Below are 21,408 nucleotides of genomic sequence, written 5' to 3' on the forward strand. Positions count from 1 at the left end.
TAGACCCTCATCTCCAACACCATTGCAAAAATTAGCTGGTGTTTTGGTACAAGAATAGGAACATCCGTTGGAAACTATTTAAAGATTCCATGAATCGGTTCGGCCCAGAATTGTACATTTTATTCAACATTTTTTTAATAAATAAATACTGTGTATATGTCATGTGTACATATTATATTGCCTAGTTCGTTGTAAGATTTTAATAATTCTTCAAGCTGTGATTCTGTACATCTAGAAAAAGACAAAACAAATTGTTTTTTCCTCATATAACCGTTTCTTAATTTGGTTTATCTTATATAAAATTCTCATGTCACAATGTTCGTTCCCATACTCCTCCGATAATTTTTAAATTTATTTTATTATGTAACATTAAAAAATACATACAACTAATAATTCTATAATTTTTATCCCGCTCGATAACATCAATAATTATCACTTGGTAAGTTATCCCCTCCATGTGTCTACCGGTGTCACTTCTCACCCAGTAAACAGTACGGAGTAGAGATGACAACGAAGATGGTCGCCTATTTCTCTCAAACAATAAGCCTTCTTTCACTCCCTCTACAGTCTTCAACTATTATTAGTGTTTATGCGTCAAACGTAGTACTTTAACATTTTTGATATCTCAGTGTAACTCTGATATCAAATATATTCCCAAGTAACTTTAATATATATTTATTAATAACTAATATTATTGTATATAATTTATTATTAATATGTAATAAAATTATCAATTTTGAGTCTAATTCGCACGATCAGTTAATTATTTCATTTCTGCACAATCATTGAATCACAAGAAGTTCTCATTGAACAAATATTTCCCGATGTACACAAGAATTACATAAATCTCGAGTGGCTTGCAGAAAGAACAATTTAAGCTATCAAAAAATGTGGACGTTGACATTTGGAATCTGAAGATACAACAGTTATTGTCAGGGGATTTGGTATCATATAAATCTATTGATACAGTTTGCGATGCCACTGGAGCTGTTAATTTTCTAATAGAGTTTTTGAACTCAATGGATTTGCCAGGCATGTAAGGTTGGATCTCCAATTGTTTTGCTTCGTAATTTGAACCCGCCACGGGTATGGAACGGTACGCGATTAGTCATTAAAAAATTATTGAAAAACGTTATGGAAGCCACTATTTTAAATAGCAAGATTCGAGATGAAAATATATTAGTACCACGAATACCTATTATACCCACAGATGTGCCAATTCAATTTAAGCGTATTCGATTTCCTATTAGATTGGCATTTGCAATGACTGACAATGATGAATAATAAATCCCAAGGCCAAACAATGTCTGTTTGTGACTTTGATGTGAGCACACCATGTTTTTAATACAGACAATTATACGTTGCATGCTCTCGAGTAGGTAAACCTTGAAGTTCGTTTGTATTAGCTAAAGACGGGTTAACAAAAAAATATTGTTCACGCTGTAGCATTAAGAGATTGATATTATGTAATGAATTAATGATATAAATAACTATTATTTGACATAAATTATAATAAATTAATAAAATTAATGTTTGGTGTTTTGTTATTTTTATATTCCCTCATCGTTCACAGCGCTCCATGCCTTTTTCACTCATATACCACATTCTTACACACTTAAAATAAGTTAGTTTTTTTTCTATACTAGAAATTCTCTAGAAATTATTTACCTGGCAAAACAACGTTTGCCGGATCAGCTAGTATTTGATATACAATAACCGCTAGCGACAGAAATCAATAGGTGTTTCATTAATTTCGTATTAACAAATAATGTATGATGGAAAGTTAGTGAGGAGGCAATTAAATAGATATTGTCCCGGTTGAAATTCGTAATCCGAACTTATTTCGGATAACAAACATATTGTGCGATATGCGCCACGCCAGCAGCAAAACAAAACAACTTAGTTGCTGCAAAGTTTTCGCAGTTCCGAGAGACCACCTGCTGTTTCATGTATATAATTGAGGACATATGGCCAGACCAAGCCGTGGCTAATATAACGTCATGTTATTCGAAACAAGCATCGGCCGTGAATAAATCATGTGGAAACCATCGGTCCTCATCGGCATTTCCATAACTATTGTACCCCGTTGTAATGCTCGATATGCAAATGACGAGCTTCGTACTATTCATGGGTCATAATATATACTTACCACCCTAAAAAAATCACTATAACTGTTAATGTAGGTTGATGATAATTTTGGATAAAAAACTAAGAAATTTCAAATTAAAAGGGATGCAAATAATGTTATTTAGGCCTGGTTAAAAGTATTTGTAAACTTTAAGGATATTAACTCGTCTCCTTCTTGTATTATTACACTAGGTGACATTTTCTTTGTTCTACAACATTCAATCAAACAGCTTTTTTGTCAAATTATAACATCAGAACACAAAAACTTTAACGTATGCTTTGTAACACGTAGTTATGATAAACTAAAGTATTATAAATTAAAGAAAAAACAGTATGAAATTTCTATAACATATTTATTTGTATATTTATATTATTATTTTTATTAAACAACAGTAATATATATTTACAAATAGACAATGAATCAAAATAGCTCAGGTTTAAGTGGTCAATAGAACAAATGTGCCATATATTCTGAAAGAAAATGAAGAATCCTTTGTCATTACAAACCAGCAGTAATCTGCTGATATTTTAGCATTCGATCTTCCTTGACAACGTTCTTCTATTTGTCTTATATCCTGGTGAAAGCGTTTACCTTGTTCGTCACTCACCAATGCAAGATTAGAGTGGAACATCAAAATGGGAAGGACAATCAACCAGCAAGCATTGGTATGCTAAGTTTAGACGTGGTGAAATGAGCACCAAAGATGGTGAAAGGGGTTGTTACCGACGTAAACATATAAAAAATCCACAAAATGATTTTGAATGGTCGTAAACTGAAATTGAATGAAATAGCAGACACTCTAAAAATATCAACTCAACGTGTACATCATATCATTCACGAATATTTGGTTATGAGAAAGCTCTGTGCAAAGTGGGTACCGCGCGAGCTCACTTTTGACAAAAAACAACGACGAGTTAATGATTCGGAGCAGTGTTTGAAGATGATCAAGCGTAATAAACCGGAGTTTTTGCGTCGATATGTGACAAAGGATGAAATATGACTCCATCATTTCACTCCGAAGTCCAATGAACCCGCTCCATAGTGTGGGAAAACGCTACAATCAGATGGCAAGATTATGGCATCTGTATTTTGGGATGCGCATGGAATAATTTTCATTGACTACCTTGAAAAAGGAAAGACCATCAACAGCGACTATTACATAGTGTTATTGGATCATTTGGAGGACTAAATCGCCGAAAAACGGCCGCATTAGAAGAAAAAGAATGTGCTGCTTCACGAAGACAATGCACCGTGTCAAAAATCCATGAATTGGGCTTCGAATTGCCGCCTCATCTACATTATTCTTCAGATCTGGCCCGCAGCGACTATTTCCTATTCTCAGATCACAAAAGAATGCTCGCTAGGAAGAAATTGTCGTCGAATGAAGAGGTGAGCACCTGAACTGAGGCCTATTTTTAAATCGTACTACAAAAATGGTATTCGAAAAGTTGGGGTGTCACTATAATCAATGGATCACCCTTGAGGGGAATTATCTTGAATACAAAAAACTAATTTTGCCAAAAAAAAAGTATTTTTCTATGGTAGGCTGGGGACTTTTCAATTGACCTGTAAATTGTATTAATTTGTCTGTACTATTGTAATAAATTAATTTTTAATTTAAGATCGTACTAAGCATATTTAATGTAAGATATAATTCATAAAAAAATCGCTTTAACCGTTTTTCCAACATCCAGGACTTGTTTTAGTTAGAATGCTTGATTAGCCAAGGTGCTGAGTTTTGTAATTGCTTCTCTTGGTAGGCTTCTCAGCACTTGTCAGGTTATTATGTCATAGCCTGGTGCTTTCTTTAGACGGATGTCACTTTTTCCAGAGACTTCTTTTGGCATGACAAGTTTGATTTTGACAATATCATTTGGTTCGAACAATTCCTTATGACACTTTTAAGGCTTCACTAAAACTGTAATTAAGAAGAATTTGACAATTTCAGAAAAAAATACAAGAGATTGATATTCGTACCAAATATTTTAACCAGGCTCTCATAACATAAGCCTAAATACCTAAAGAACTATACCAATTGCAAACTTACTCTGAATCATATTCTAGAATCTAACTCTATCAAGAACTCGTAATACTTACTAACGTTATATTGTACGGGATTTGTCGGTGCGCACTAAACTAAACTAATAAAAATTCAACTCGATTCCATTTGGGTATTTGTAGATGAAAAAAATACATAACGCAGTTGTCGGGAAGTTCCCCGAACTTTCTTAAACTAATTACGTCGCACTCCGGATGGCCATTTTTAAAATAACATTTACATTTTACTGGTGCCCGAGCTACGGCTTCAACAGACTGATGAAAATTAGTTCGGTTCAGTTCCGAGTTTCGGATTCCGGTTAAATAAATAGGATTGTTCCCACTGTCTTCATTATTCCGTCTGTTGTTTCCGATGAGGAGATAGTCCTGGCTTGAGAGTTAAGACGGAACTTGTATCATAGTAGGCAACTATCGACTGAAATCGACTATCAACCGTTTAGTGATTAACTATTTTTACTATCGACTGTTTCAGACGCTTTTGATTTTACTTCGATTGATTTTACACTTTTTATCAGTAACTGTTTTCAGTCACTATTTTCAGTCCGATTGATTTTGTTACTATTTACTATCGACTGTTTCAGTCGTGTTTTTTTGGTTCCACTAGTTTCATTCGACTGATTTTTAACGTTCTGGCTCTGTCGTTCTAGCCGCGACCATGTACTCAATTTATGCTCACATAGATTTATATATAATACATATATAGTTTTATGTTTTTTTTTTGGTGGTTTGCTTATAAATAATAAGATATTTTATATTAATATAGCAGCATTTTGGAACGATATTTTTCAAGATTGTTAATGTAATAGGGTAAAAAGATTAAAATTGTAAATGATAAATAATAAAATACTTTTGACTGTTTTTACAGAAATAATAGGTAATATTTCGATTTTTACTTTATTTAAAATATCTCTAGTATTTATTGTGCGATTGCATTTTTAATTATGCCATGAATTAGTTTTCTTTTTATGATTAGGTATATGTTTAATTTACATTTAGTATTTATGATTATTGTACATCTTTAGTTTAAGGTTTTCTTTAAGTTCTATTGTATTGTCTATATGTATTATAGTATATTATTTGAAAATAGTAAATAGTAAGTTCAGTAATTATTATTTTTCTTTTCTTTTTTAAAGTTAGTACGTGAAGGAAGATACACAGTACATCTCCGTCTCTCTGATACTCGCGTTTGAATTTTTTACGCTGTCCTTTCCTCCTTACTATATATACAGGAAAGGGTTCGTACATCTTCGTCTGACATCATGAATTGAACAAAATAGTCGAAGCGTGCATTGGACTCAAAATAATAATTACTATTTTCAGTCGCTAGTTTTGCGATTATCGACTATTTCGACTGTTTTCAGTCGATAGTTCCCAACGCTATTGTATCATGCAGATAAAACTGAACCCTCACTCTTAAATACTATATATAGTCTATTCGAATTTCTTTTGTACATACGTCATCAAGATGTTTAATGTATTGCCTGCCGCAGTTTGTAAATACGTTTCAGTCAAACAATATTTTCCTTCTCATTTTATTCTAGGTAAAAAGAGACACAATGCTGTCTGATTAGTTAGAACACGTAAAGCAATGAGCCTGTCAAAGTCGTCCGGTTGTTAGACGTATTCAAAATTCTTGAAAGCAATAGTAATAAGAGGTTATGACTACCAATATAACCAATATACTATTGTGGCTGTATAATTAACTGTATTTTTTAGATATACTATCATGTTAAATAAATTATGTTTGATAACATTTTTGTTAAATTATTTTATTTAGATTAGGATTTTGGTGTATGTCAGAGCCAAACTGAACTAAAACGCAGAGTTGATGCAGCAACATTACGACGTTTTGACGCCACAAAACGTATGTACAAAATAACTTTGAACAGACTATACCACCAACTAGTAGGTAGAACATTTTAATAAAAATTATAGATGTTTAGTAAAGGACGCCTTTGAAAAGTCGAAGACACATTAGTCAGTACCATCTTGTACAATTCACATATTTCTTATAGTAATAATAATTATGTCTTCATCTGAAATCTGTCTTCATAAACATAAAACATGGCTATGCAAGTTCAATATTGGAATCGACAGAAACTTAGAAACACTAATTCAATCCATATTTGCGCTCGTGAGTATAATCTCTCCGAAACATCCAACAGTACCCTGATATCATTGAGACACTCAATTTTCTTTGGTATATTTTCTCTATCTCTTTAATGTTCTGGTAAAATCGTTAACGTTATTCTTCGCTCATATCTTGCCAATTTTCCGGAAAGTAGTCAAGGTGAGAATGAACAGAATATACTTTTAAACGTATTGGGCAACAAATCTTGAAATGTTTTTACCATTCATTTGACGATTTACTTATAGCTCTCTGACTAATCCAACCTCCTTTTTGAGGAACAGCCATGGGCGTGATAAAATGTAGGTTAGTCATAAGCCGGCTAATGTCTTGTCCGATGGAAACAAATCTTTGGGAAGTGATATTACAAAGTGTTTCGTCAATCTCAATTTTATGTTGCTCAATTTACCAATATTTTTGGGATGACGTTCTTTTCACCAATTTTAAGCTGACTCAGTGGCCAACTCTCTTTTGTCCAGTCATTCGCTCGCTTTTTGGTATCGCATATAATCATAATACAAGGAAAACTCAGCTTGTTGTGCGAGAAACATACACAAAATGTTAAAATCGCCGCACACCTACCAACCGTGGTCTTCATATTTTAATTCGCAAAGAACCAATTATAAGTGTTTGCTGTTTGAGATGCATGGAATGAGCTACAAGAATGGAAGAATAAAAACCACCGTTCTGAAGCAGAATTGCTTTAAAGCATCTTTTTAGTGAGTCTATGGAAAAATAAATATTGACGAAAAAATCTCCTAAATCATGACACCCAGAAAGTGCATAAAAATCGGCTGAAAATTCGTAAACAGCTTCCTTGTTACATATCTGTGCCATTTTTCTATGCTCTAAAATCAACATTAGCTATCATATGTGGGTGTATATGTGTCCTTCCTAGTTATTAATGGATTTTATATTGTGCTTCATAACTCTCAAGCCATTATTCTCGGCCATTAGTCCAAATGAACAATAGATATATATGTGACAGTTCATAAATATAGGAACTGAGATTGATCTCTCGTCGATATCGGTAACGTATCATCCACAGACTATCGTTCAAATGAAAATATATCGATTTGTCGAGCGAAAACTAAAAACCTATTTTTCTGCTCCTGCCTCGTTAAAATTAAGCCTTCGGCGCTTTTTAACCTTTTTTCTTTCTTCCGTTCCGACCGATTCAGCTTTTCGGCGCTTTTAGGATCTCGCGAAAGGTCAATGCACACTTTTTAAAATTTATTAGACGACAAAAGATCTATTTTTGGTACGTCGGATGAATTTTTAAAGAGAAAAAGAGAGATGGTCGGTTTAACGATAACGCTCTCTGTCTATATCGGTTTCGACTGTGGAACGGATTTTTTCGCCAAAACAATTTAAAAATTCATTTCTTCTCCATAGATTTTTAATGTGGATTGATAGAATCAATCATTATAGCACATCAACATGTTTGATGCCTATTAATAAGTGAATATCATTTTTTACACTAATGCGAGATGTAGTTGAAAAAGTATGTGAAGGTAAAAAGGTATGTTTAGTTATATTCTTTTGTATGTGTTATGTAAGCTTCAAAAATATGACATAATGGCCTTGTTTATTAACTAGAAAAAATTCTACCAAAACAACACATTGGACTATTAAAATATTACATTAAAGCCAGAATATTGAGAGTAAAATAAAAGGAAGCCTACTCTACAATAAAAGAAGCTAAAGCAGATGTACCGCAAGGAAGTGTAATGGGGCCAATTCCTTTGGACTTACTCTACACAAGTGACAGAACACGAACGCGATTCCTGCTATCAGAGACAACTGCGAAGAAGCCTCAATTTTCTTTGGTATATTTTCTCTATCTCTTTAATGTTCTGGTAAAATCGTTAACGTTATTCTTCGCTCATATCTTGCAAATTTTCCGGAAAGTAGTCAAGGTGAGAATGAACAGAATATACTTTTAAACGTATTGGGCAATTTAAATCTTGAAATGTTTTTACCATTCTTTTGACGATTTATTTATAGCTAGTGTCTTTATGGTGACCTAAAAATGACCTCTCTGAGAAATCCAATCTTCTTTTTGAGGAACCGTCATGGGCGTGATAAAACCCAGAAAGTGCATAAAAATCGGCTGAAAGTTCTCAAATAGTTTCCTTGTACAGATCTGTGCTATTTTTGGAACGGATTTTTTCGCCAAAACAATTTAAAAATTAATTTCTTCTCCATAGGGTTTTAATGTGGATTGATATAATCACCACATCAACATTTTTTATGCCTATTAATAAGTGAATATCATTTTTTACACTAATGTGAGTTGTAGTTGAAAAGGTATGTGAAGGTAAAAAGGTATGTTCAGCTATGTTCTTTTGTATAAATTTACATAACTTTCAAAAGGATGACATAATGGCCTTGTTTATAAACTAGAAAATATGCTACAAAAACAACACGTTGGACTATTAAAATATTACATTACAGCCAGAATATTGAGAGTAAAATAAAAGGAAGTCTACTCTACAATAAAAGAAGCTAAAGCAGATGTACCACAAGGAAGTGTAATGGGGCCAATTCCTTTGGACTTACTCTACACAAGTGACAGAACACGAACGCGATTCCTGCTATCAGAGACAACTGCGAAGAAGCCACAAGAAAATTACAACGGGCAACTCACAATATAAATATCTTGACTAAAACATGGAGAATTCAAATTAACGTACGTAAATTTGTGTATGTGCAGTTCACGTACAATCAGATCGCATAAGCAGCATTAATAATAAATAACATCATTCCATATAGCAACAACGCTGTATATCTCGGAATGAATCTTGATGCAAAACTTTGTTAAAAAGAAAATGAAAGAATTGGAGTTAAAATATAAAAAAATTAACAGCTACAAGTACCTAATAAATTGCTATTATAAAAGCAACAGTGTTAAAAATAAACATTACTACATCAGAGACTAAGATAGGGTCGATGGGTCCTCCTAGATAAATACACAGATTTAAGATAATCTTTGAGGGTTGATTGTGTTGATAGGTTTCAGTTGCAGTATATAAGATATTGAGAAAAAAGTTCAGTTTTTTCTAGTACATGATTTTAAAGTAGACATTCTAGATAAAAGATGGCGTCATTGATTTACTCATTCAAAAGATTTTGCCCTTAGCTCTGAAAAGAATCCCTCAGAAAGTTACTAAAAATGGCCACACGTTTGCGGTTCTATGCCACAACGCACAAAGTCAACTAAGCATCAAAATCTATATCCTACCAATTGTACTATTTACAACTAAAGTAGACCTTGTACCTTGTGTCAAATTCTAACCTAATATCTAATCTACCTAAAACTAAATATACTAAAATTCATAGTCAGTACTCATTCTCGTAACCACTATACCATTCCGGATGCATTGTCAAAGAAGATTAATCGATTTTAAACTAAAAATAGAACAAAAATTGAAAATAAAGTATTCTAAAAATCAAGTGTTCATATCTCGAAAAGGTGTACTTGTTAAAATAACTTTAGTTTACGAGATAATAATCTTAAATTATATGTTATATAACATGTGATATTCTTGATTAATATTGGCGCCAAATTGACATCTAACCTTTTAAATATAGGATTATAAAATACATAAAGTACTTAATAATGGTTTTCTAAAATATATAAAATTTGTTACATAGTAAGAAGACACACATTATAGGTTATATTAAGAGGTGTAAGTAATAAAATTGTTAGGTTAATTCAAGAAATATACAAGATAAAAACTATGTGGTCAATGCAGATAAAATAAAATCAAAAACGTTCAAAACCTAAACCTACATATAGGGTATAAAAAATATGGTAGAAACAGAAATATCATGAAATAATAACAACTGATACGCCGAGGAATACATCATAAACACATGGAATATGATACTAAGAGAATATGGTGAAAATGAATAAAATCAAAGTCATGATAATGGAAGTACCAAAAATAAAAATTATCCAAATTAAGGGTGTAAAAATAGAACAAGTAAATGTATTTAAGTATAGTATCTAGGTAGAGAGATCGAAATTTATGGAAGCCATGGAATTAGATACCACAATTGGAGTAACCATGAATTTGTACAACATGGGCAAAAGTTCCGCTATCATTTTGATTCTCTATAACTGTGCTCAAAGAAAAGATAAGTAAGTTTGGTTTTCATAACAATTTTATTTGGTCTTTACATTTTTTTTGCTATGAATGAAAAATTTTATCGGCTAAATAGTGACCGGGATTCGCCATGACACTTTCGGATCTTTTTAAGGCATTTTTATATATAATTTCTTGAGGAATATCGTCTTTAAGATGTTGGAATGTTTGGGGGTTATTCACATAAACTTTTGATTTTAAAAAATCCCATAATAAAACTGCTGGTACTGTTAAATCCGAAGATCTGGCTGGCCATGCTAGTCTTCCTGGAAAGACGTCACTCAATAATTGAATTGTTGAACCAGTTGTGTGTGCTGTGGCCCCATCTTGCTGAAACCACACGTCCTCTAGTCCTTACTCTTCCATTTCAGGTTCAAGAAAATTTTGGATCATTTCTTGTTATCGTTCAGCAGTAACAGTAACAGCAACACCTTGGTCATTTAAAAAAATAGGAACCAATGATGTTTCCAGCATGAATACCACCTTATACAGTCGTTTTTAGTGGATGCAATGATATTTCATGAATTAATTGAGTTCTGTGTTCCCCAAAACTGACTGTTCTGTTTACTGCCGTGGCCACTGAGAAGAAAATGGGCTTCATCGCTCACTATCAATCTAGACGAATAATCTTCAATTTCACGAGACAGCCTTAGAATTGCATTACTGTACTCGACTAGTTGATCAGGATCCCTCGGTAGCAATTTTTGGACTAATTGAATTTTGTACTGGAACATTGTCAAATCAATTGGATAAAAGATTGGATGTGGTTGATCATGATGTGATAATGATCAAGTGGTTGAATCAATGGGTACCACTTCTCCGAATTGATGTTCCTGAAGAGTCTGCAATACTATCGCGCACCAAAGCCACATTTTCAACGTTACGGGACGTTCGTTGTTTTCCAGAACGAGGCCTGTCTGCTGTCGTACCGTATTGTCGAAAATTCTAATGTAAACGATAAATTATGGTTTTGTAAGCCACTGGACAATTAGGATATTTTTGATGCAATTTCCGCTGAGTGGCTATAATGAAACGATTATTTTCAATACATATTGTCATTATTTCTGATCGTTCTTGTGGCGTATATTTATCTATAATAAAATTTTAACGTCTTCGCAACACAATGGTTAAAGTAAAACTGTAACCCACCAGTTACTTCTCTATAAAAATAGTAAATTTATAAATAAAAATGGAATATCAAACAGAGCTAAAGTGAAAGACTACAAAACAATTTACAGACCACATCTAACTTTTTATTGCGTGGGTATTGTGAACGAAAGCAAAAGCAGCATCAGGAATGAAATATCTTGACGAACTTATCTTATCAGACCCTGGTGTGTAACAAAGATGAACAGAAAGTAACACAAGATGAGAAGCAGAGAAAGAAAGTATTGTTTAGAAGTAAGTATAGAAAGGAATACATCAGTATTAAAATAGTGGGCGAATACATTTCTATGTATTCGCCCACTATACGAAGAACTCAAGTTTGGTAGGAAAGTTTGGTAACATTTAAAACATATGGAAGATACAAGACAAGTAAGGAGAATATGGGAAGAAGAGAAGAAGAACAAAAACATCAAGGTATGACTTAAACGAACATGGGATGAAAGCATCAGAGAAATATTTCAGAAAAGAGGAAAACCTCATGCCAAATTAAGAAGACTGAGCAAAGAAAAATTGTATCAAGAAAGAGTAGCCAATAAGCACAACACACTTACACCACTAAATGATAAAAAAGTGTTCTTGTATTATACTTGATTACTTACACATGAACACTACATGTAAATATAAGAAACTAGATTATATAGTCTATTCAAAGCTTTTCTTGTACATACGTTATCAAGATGTTTAATGTATTGCTTGCCTTATTTTGTAAATTCGTTTCAGAATCAGACAATATTTTCCTTCTCATTTTATTCTAGTTAAAAAGAGACACAATGCTGTCTGATTAGTTCGAACGCGTAAACCAATGAGCCTGTCAAAGTCGTTCGGTTGTCAGACGTATGCAAAATGCTTGAAAGCAATTGTAATAAGAGGTTAAAACTCTAACCTATAAACTATTGTGGCTATATAATCAACTGTAGTTTTTAGATGTACTATAATGTTAAAATAAATTATATTTGGTAACCTTTTTGGTTCAGTTATTTTATTTAGATTAGAATTTTGTTATATGTCAAAGCCAAACTGAACAAAAAGTTAGAGTTGATGCGGCAACATTGCGACGTTTTAACTAAAATAACTTTGAATAGACTTCCTTGTAAAGGGCACATAAAATAAAAAGGCGTTTTATTAATTTAATTTTATTGTATCCGCTATTTAAATGTTAAAAATCAAGTCCCGTCAAGATAATTCCTGTTCACAACTCAAAACCTTCTCTTCTGACATTATTAATAACTTTTCACAATTTTTTCATGTCAAAATTATTATTAATTAATTATATAGTCTATTTAAAGCGTTTCTTGTACATACGTTATCAAGATGTTTAATGTATTGCTTGCCTTATTTTGTAAATTCGTTTCAGAATCAGACAATATTTTCCTTCTCATTTTATTCTAGTTAAAAAGAGACACAATGCTGTCTGATTAGTTCGAACGCGTAAACCAATGAGCCTGTCAAAGTCGTTCGGTTGTCAGACGTATGCAAAATTCTTGACAACAATAGTTATAAAAGGTTAAAACTCTAACCTATAAACTATTGTGGCTGTATAATCAACTGTAGTTTTTAGATGTACTATAATGTTAAAATAAATTATATTTGGTAACCTTTTTGGTTCAGTTATTTTATTTAGATTAGAATTTTGTTAAATGTCAAAGCCAAACTGAACAGAAAGTTAGAGTTGATTCGGCAACATTGCGACATTTTAACTAAAATATCTTTGAATAGACTATATATATGTAGCTTTATAAGACTTCGTTGTAAAGGGCATATAAAATAAAAGGTGTTTTATTTATTTAATTTTATTGTATCCGTTATTTAAATGTTAAAAAGCAAATCCCGTCAAGATAATTCCTGTTGACAACCCGAAACCTTCTCTTCTGACATTATTAATAACAATTTTTTCATGTCAAAATTATTATTAATTAATATAATCAAATAAATATTGATGAAGCACTAAATTGATTTTAAAATTATGATTTTCCAAAGTAATATATTCTATTTTAATCAATTTTTCAACAAACTAGTGACTTGAGAACTATTCGTTATGAGGATTCCCGAAGGCAATATAATTAAGTATGAAGGGAGACAATATAATTCCAATAAAATCCGACTAAAATAGAACATTCTTGAGTGATCTAGATAGAACAAAAAAAACAATAAGGGATGGAATCCGGTCCATCCCTTTATTTTCGATTCCTAAGGAACTTCCGCCTTTACGTTTTGACATCGTTATCATTCAGATTTTCTAAAGGTCATGCGGTCAAAGTAATAGTATTGATTTGTATAAATTTATATTGTGGGATTGTTTTGTAAAATCGTTGTTTTTTTGTAAAAAATATTTTTATAATGCAAATAACTGGTCAATTGAAAAGTCCCCTGACTACCATAGTAAAACACATTTTTTTGGCAAAATTAGTTCTTTATATTTAACATAATTCCCTTCAAGGGTGATACACTGATTATAGCAACCCTCCAACTTTTTCTATAACATTTTTGTAGTACGATTTGTCATTTGATTCAAAATAGGCGTTAATTTCGGAAATCACCTCTTCATTCGTCGAAAATTTCTTCCCAGCGAGCATCCTTTTGAGATCTGAGAACAGGAAATTTCGGAACCCAATTCATGGATTTTTGCCATCAATTTCACTGACGTGTGGCACTTTGCATTGTCTTGGCGAAACAGCTCTTTGTTTTTCTTCAAATGCGGCCGTTTTTAAGCGATTTCGTCCTTCAAACGGTCCAATAACGCTGTCTAGTAGTCGCTGTTGATGGTCCTTCCTTTTTCACGGTGGTCAATAAAAATTATTCCGCAGTCTAGTAGGATTACTGTCGATTGGACTTCGGAGTAAAATGGTGGAGCCATATTTCATCCATTGTCACATATCGATGCAAAAACTCGGGTTTATTACGCTTGATCATCTTAAAACACTGCTCCGAATCATCAACTCGTCGTTGTTTTTGGTTAAAAGTGAGCTCGCGCGATGAACACACTTTGCACATAGCTTTCTCATATCCGAATATTCGTGAATGACATGATGAACACGTTGAGTTGATATCTTTAGAGTGTCTGCTATTTCGTTCAGTTTCAATTTACGGTCATTCAAAATCATATTGTGGATTTTTTAAATATTTTCGTAGGTAACAACATATTTTGGACGTCCACTGCGTTCACTGTATTCGGTGCTCATTTTGCCACAAACTTAGCATACCAATCCTTGATGGTTGATTTTCCTGAGGCAGTACCCGAAAACTCGACATCAAGGCAAGTTTTTGCCTCAACTGTGTTTTTACCCTTCAGAAAGCAATATTTTATCCACACGCGCTTCACTAAAAATGCTATAATTTACAAAGGAATGATCCGACAGCTGTATACACGCATCTTTTGAGGGTTCGGGCTAATTAAAAAAATATGGATTTAATTCTAGTAGCGCCATCTATGTGTCAGGCCGGAGACTTTTCAATTCACCTGTTATACGTAGTTTTGGACCTGAGCAACCTGTTTATAAAGCTGTTTATAAGTTAAATTAGAGGGCTGAACACAAATCGGAAGCCCGTTTATTAAAATTGGTTCTATTTTTCGAAATATTCCTAAAAAAGACTTCTTTTAGAATTACTCAACGATGACAGGCCCTTGCTCAAATATGATAACCAGATTGAGAGAGATTTTTTGATGATAAAACCTCATCATTTTCACTGTAATATGTTCTTATAACGAGTACACCAGTGAGTCTTCAGTATAAATCGTGAAAATTACCCAAATCAGATTTTACCCATTACAGATTAATAAAAAAAAATTAAGCAGGAAACGGATTTTATCGGACATACTATGAAAGAAAATATTGTGATACATAAACAAATCCAATAAAATATAAAACCAATGGTAATAAGGTTTAGCTTTTAAACATTAAAATGCGTCAGGAATGATGAACAAACTATAGCATGATCACATGAAAAAAACTGCTCAATATCATTAATTTTTATTTCAGTAACAGGTCGTCACATCTCCTCTATTTTTTCACAGTTTCATTCAGTCTCTTCGGCAGAGTTTCATACAAGTCTTTAACAATTTTGATCTACATTCTCCACTCATCTTTGACAACAAATTTTAATTATTAAACATGGTTAAATTTTTTAATATTTGAATACGCAGCAGGTGCTAACTTACTCCAACAATTTTCAATGGTATTGAAGTCCGAGAAGTGCTTTGTCCACTTTAAAATTTGCAGATTGTGTTCTAAGAAATAGTCTTTAACGAGTTACTGCTTTAGCAGTATGAATCCTAGCAATGTCTTGTTGAAAAATATAATCTGACCGATAATTTCTATTTCATATTTTGCTAACTGTTGGTTGATCAATTTAATACAATTCATACTATTAATTTTCACAGAAATTAAGTTTATTTATGCATTTTCTTCAAAACCTATAGCGTTCCAATATATAACACTTCCACCACCAAACATTTTGGTACTAAAAATCATCTCATCTTTTCTTAAATCATGACAGTAACACTACGTAAGTATATACAGTAGCACGTGATTCGATATATTCCTTAAACTCTTTAAATTTACAATCTAGGAACGCTCTCAACATTCAGATATAAATTCCAATAGAAAATGTGGACTTTATTAAGACCCACCCTGAAAAACCTTTGAAATATTGAATATTCATTCAAATTTTTGCAAACATATAACAATTAAATCAAATATAGTATATTTTTGAGAAACAAATTTAGTATTTGTTCCGTTTCCATTCAAATATTGTTCGAAACAATTTTAAGGCAAACTTAATTGTTTATACGGAATGTTCATATACGGTAGCTGTAGGCTGTTACGGCAGTTGTTACGGAATTATTATAATGGATATTCCGGCCTAAGGTCGAATGAAATCGCGAAAACTGCTCCCTAGCTGTGTTTGGAATGCATTATATATCTTAACCTCCGTGAAAATTATTATTCCCTTTAGAGCGTTGTAAATTATATGGTTATTCAAGTAGATATAATAATATATTCCTGCCAAAGAAATACGTAAAAACGGCTAATAGAAACATGTATGTCAATATAGAGAGTCTAACAAAAGGGTTTTCAATAACGGTAGAACAAAACAAGCTATTTTTGTGGTATTATTATGCCTATATATTAATTTTAAATTATTTATAATGTTGAAGCCCCACTGATAGGCTTCACTTTACAGTACATTCCATTTCGTTGAAGTTTTCAGTGCGTTAAGAATGTTTGAATCAATAGACGTATAGCCGCATTTGTGGGAAGTTCTAATTTCTCACTTCAGTTTGAGGAAATTGACAGCTGAGGATCATTGAACACTGTGTGAAGCTTATGGTAACTATGCTCCATCGATTACAATGTGTAAATGCTGGTTTCAATGTTTTAAGAGCAGTGATTTTGACACTGACAAAGAGCTTTCTGGACCGACAAAAAATTGAAGACATTATTCAATAATGATCCGTGTAAAATTCAAGAAAAATATACAGAATTGTTAGGAGTAACACAAGAAACCACACATTTCTAATCGCTTAAGAAATATGGGAAGAGGTTGCCAGTATGCTAACAGAGATGGAACTACCTTGTCTAGTAAAAATCATGTACATTTTGTATAGTCTTATTAGTCATTGTGTCAAGATTGAACGAAAATATAAAAAAGGGACACCAAGTGCCACACTTTCTAACAAAAACCAATGATAGGGTAAGTTTTACGATGGGCCTCCTCAAAAAAGCTAAAAAAGTCTCCGGGACTCGACATAAGCGCTAGACAAATGCTAGAAAAACTGCCTAGAAAAATCATACCGAAGCATACTAATATTTTTAGCGCACTTTTTGGACTATAATATATCCCTGCCCGTAATTGTATAAACAACCTAGTGATCTCAAATCGTATAGACCTATTTCAAAACTAACAATTGTGTCGAAATTTTTCGAGAAAATATTAATCAAGAGAATAAGTCCAATAATAAAACAAAACCATCAGTTTAGATTCCGATAAAAATATCCAACAATAGATCAGGTCTATAGAAAAACGGATATCAACGTTCTCTGGAAAAAAGACAAATATGCTCTAAAGTTTGGCACCAGGGCTTGATATATAAATTAAACGAAATGCTGACAAATCGATATGTAGATATATTAACACCATATATCTCCGAAAGACCCTTCAGAACATGATACAGCACTGTTAGCCAAAGAAGAAGAAATATCAAGAAGCATCCATAAAGAGACTACAGATAACTAGCGATAAACTAATAAAATGGACGAAGCAATGGATAATAAAATTAAATGGGCTAAAATATGTTCCTATTAATTTTACCAACAAGAAACTAAACAATCCACCAGTCTTGCAATTCAATGGTGCTATGATGTGTAAATAGTTCTAAATATTTAGGTAAAACATTACATATCAAATTAAAATGGAAGACGCAGGTCAAAAAGAAGATGAAGATGACGATGAAGATCCAAAATGCTAATTCACAATAAGATACTAATCTACAATCAAGTGTTCAAACCAATTAGCTGTGGGGCTATAGAAGGTGTTCAAAACATTACGTAATGCAATGGACGCTCCTTGGTATCTGCCCAATAAAGATTCCTATCGTAATCTGCAAATTCCTACAGTCAAGAAAGAAATTGAAAGGTTCGCTGAAAAACACGAAGCTAGGCTTCACATCCATAGAGACCCAGAGGCGTTTCAGCTACTGCATGTACTGCATTATTAAAAAAATAAGTTAATTAAAAAAAATTATAAAAGCTACCGTGGATCCACAACATTAAAAAATAAAAAATAAAACATTAAATGCATATATGCGACTGTACACCCTACAATTCATCATTCCACATTCATTAACGCAGCTATGCAAGAATAAAAATAGAATCCGTTCTTATTTTGCTTTTAAATCACATTCTCATTTCTTTTCCACGCTGATTACTTGACACGATAGCAGACAGAAATTAATGTATGCACATCCCTACTTTTCAGTATCATTCCAACAACGTCATATTCATGCAGTGGAAGTAGTTAAAACACAAATATATGCATACATAAAGGTTTCATAAAATCTACTATGATATTATATAAAAGTCAGAGAGCAGATTAATATTTATGTGGAGAGAATGTGTATAAAAATAGTTTCATGTAACAAAACCAGAATAAATAACATTTTTTCTTGTAATTTTAGGCTATGTTTTTATTTTGTAATTAATAGAGATCGTTTATTTTCGAAAACTATGTTTATAATTATTTCAACGCTGTCCAGTTTATTTTCCAGATTTAGCTCCGTCCGAAGGTACCTTCCGTAAAACTTTTTCAGTGATGGGGTCACTGAAAATCAAAAACACATCACAAAAGCAATATTTCATCAACACGCGAAATTCCTCTTCATCCATTTTTTTCACAATAACAAAAGTTGCTTCACTCAAAATGTTATAATTCACAAACTAATGATCCGAGAGCTGTCAAATTTATACACGCTTCTTTTAAGGGTTAGGGTTAACAAAAAACATATGGATTTAATTATAAACGCCATCTATGTGTCAGGCCGAGGACTTTTCAATTGACCTGTTGGTTATTTCTTTAATTTAAATTTAGAAAATTATTAAATAATATTATTAAAATAATAATTATTAAATATTATACAGTCAGTGTTTGTGCCGCTATGTCAACATTTTTAACAATTTTTTAAATATCCTTGATGATTCCAAAAAAAAAATTGATACATATTTTCCCCGATCTATCGATATATCGAGATATCGATATGTTTCTATAGTTACTATAAACGTTCTTAATAGTTTAAATAAACCTAGAATGTTGTCCATTCAAAGATAACTGATCCTATACGCCCTTCTGCCAATGAAAAAATTAAATCATGTTAACTATCCGTATTATTTCATTCTTCTGACAGGTCGGGCGATTTTCTACGCGCCCGAGCCCCTCCGAAAACTTTAAATTGTCTCGAAATAGCTTACGAAAGTGAAGATTAGGTTTTCCCATCTATGCATTCGGTTTAGTGCGATAACAAAATTTCGACAACGGAAGGCCGGGATCCTTTGGGGAAACAATAAATTCACGAAAGGATAAATTGTCGATCCCGATTTGCTTGCCGCCTTTTTGAATAACTAGGATTTTGAATTCTTTATAACTCAAATCATTGTAAAATAGTTTTTATAACAGTCCAATTGAAAAGTCCCCGACCTGACACATAGATGGCGCTACTAGAATTAAATCCATATGTTTTTTAGTTAGCCCTAACCCTCAAAAGATGCGTGTATAAATTTGACAGCTGTCGGATCATTAGTTTATGAATTATAGTATTTTGAGTGAAGCAACTCTTGTTATTGTGAAAAAAATGGACAAAAAGGAATTTCGCGTGTTGATAAAATATTGCTTTTTGAAGGCAGAAATACAGTTGAAGCAAAGACTTGGCTTGATGCCGAGTTTCCGGACACTGTCCCAGGAAAATCAACCATTAAGGATTGGTATTTTACCGATATGCACCGAAGATGGTGAACGCAGTGGACGCCCAAAAGAGGTTGTTAACATTCAACGACGAAAACATTTAAGAAATCCACAAAATGATTTTGATTGACCGTAAATTGAAATTGAATGAAATAGCAGACACTCTAAAGATATCAACTGAACGTCACTCCGAAGCCCAATCGACAGTCATCCGAGTGGACTGCACATGATGAACCCGCTCCAAAGCGTGGAAAAACGCAACAGTCGGCTTGCAAGATTATGGCGTCTGTATTTTGGGATGCGCATGGAATAGTTTTGATTGACTACCCATAAAAATGAAGGACCATCAACTGTTACATAGCGTTATTGGACCGTTTAAAGTACGAAATCGATGAAAAAAGATGGCAAAAATCCAGGAATTAAGCTTCGAATTGCTTCCTCATTCACCGTATTCTCCAGATTTGGCTCCTCAGCAACTATTTAATTATTAATAATTAATAATTAATAATTTTTTATCTAAAATAATCAGATATTTGTGTTTAATGTTATTGTTGAACTTATATGACGAAAGACACAACTCCTCTTCTGTTAGGAGTTAGAGAATATTTCTTGAAATATTATGGGGACGTACAAACACCTAATTGTATACTTTGAAGTTGTGTAGGTAAGCTGATGATGAAAACAGGGACCGGACTGCACGCACCGACATCAAACTGATCAGTTGGTAATAGTTAAAATAATATTGTAAATAGATAAATAGTATATATAGTAGAATATAATAGTATAAATAGTAGAATATAAAATAGGTGTAGTAGATAACTTAAATAAGGTTTTTGTTTATTTTTACTTAGTTATTACAACGATTGTTACGTATATAATTTATTTTGTCAAAAATCTAAGTTTCATTATTTTTTAATTTTTAGTGAGTTCGTTGTTAATTTTTGGAAGTCAGCTTAATTTTTTTAAATGTTTCATTGCATTATTGTTACTATCAACTATGTAAAATGAATATTTTTATAATCATGTCAAATACATTCGCATTTATATCTATACCAATTTTAAAAAATTTTCAGCAAGTTTACCATCAATACATTTTTATTTGCCTTATAGCTTTGTCTCTTAACTATGGCGTGATTTTTTTTGTGACTTGATTTTAATGCTATTCTCATAGTTCCGAACTTGTCAACTTCCTTCAATATTCTACCACATTTCATGGTTAGTTTGTCTGAAACACACAGTCACTTGAATTGTATAAAAGTTCTAATCTACTCTTTTCAAAATTATTATTATTTCAGTTACGGTAACACAATACAGTCATGATCAAC

The 21,408-nt window shown here is 32.5% G+C and overlaps 1 protein-coding gene across 2 annotated transcripts in view; it reads right to left on the minus strand.

Moving 5' to 3' along the window:
* The window catches only part of LOC143202984 (inactive dipeptidyl peptidase 10), a 94,679-nt gene that overhangs the window by 69,666 nt on the left and 3,605 nt on the right, over positions 1–21,408 (minus strand). The gene's annotated exons all lie outside the window — the stretch shown is intronic.

This window comes from Rhynchophorus ferrugineus, unplaced genomic scaffold, assembly GCF_030347505.1.
Source record: "Rhynchophorus ferrugineus isolate W39M unplaced genomic scaffold, kcgeb_rfMv2 rfM9, whole genome shotgun sequence".
NCBI lineage: Eukaryota > Metazoa > Arthropoda > Insecta > Coleoptera > Curculionidae > Rhynchophorus > Rhynchophorus ferrugineus.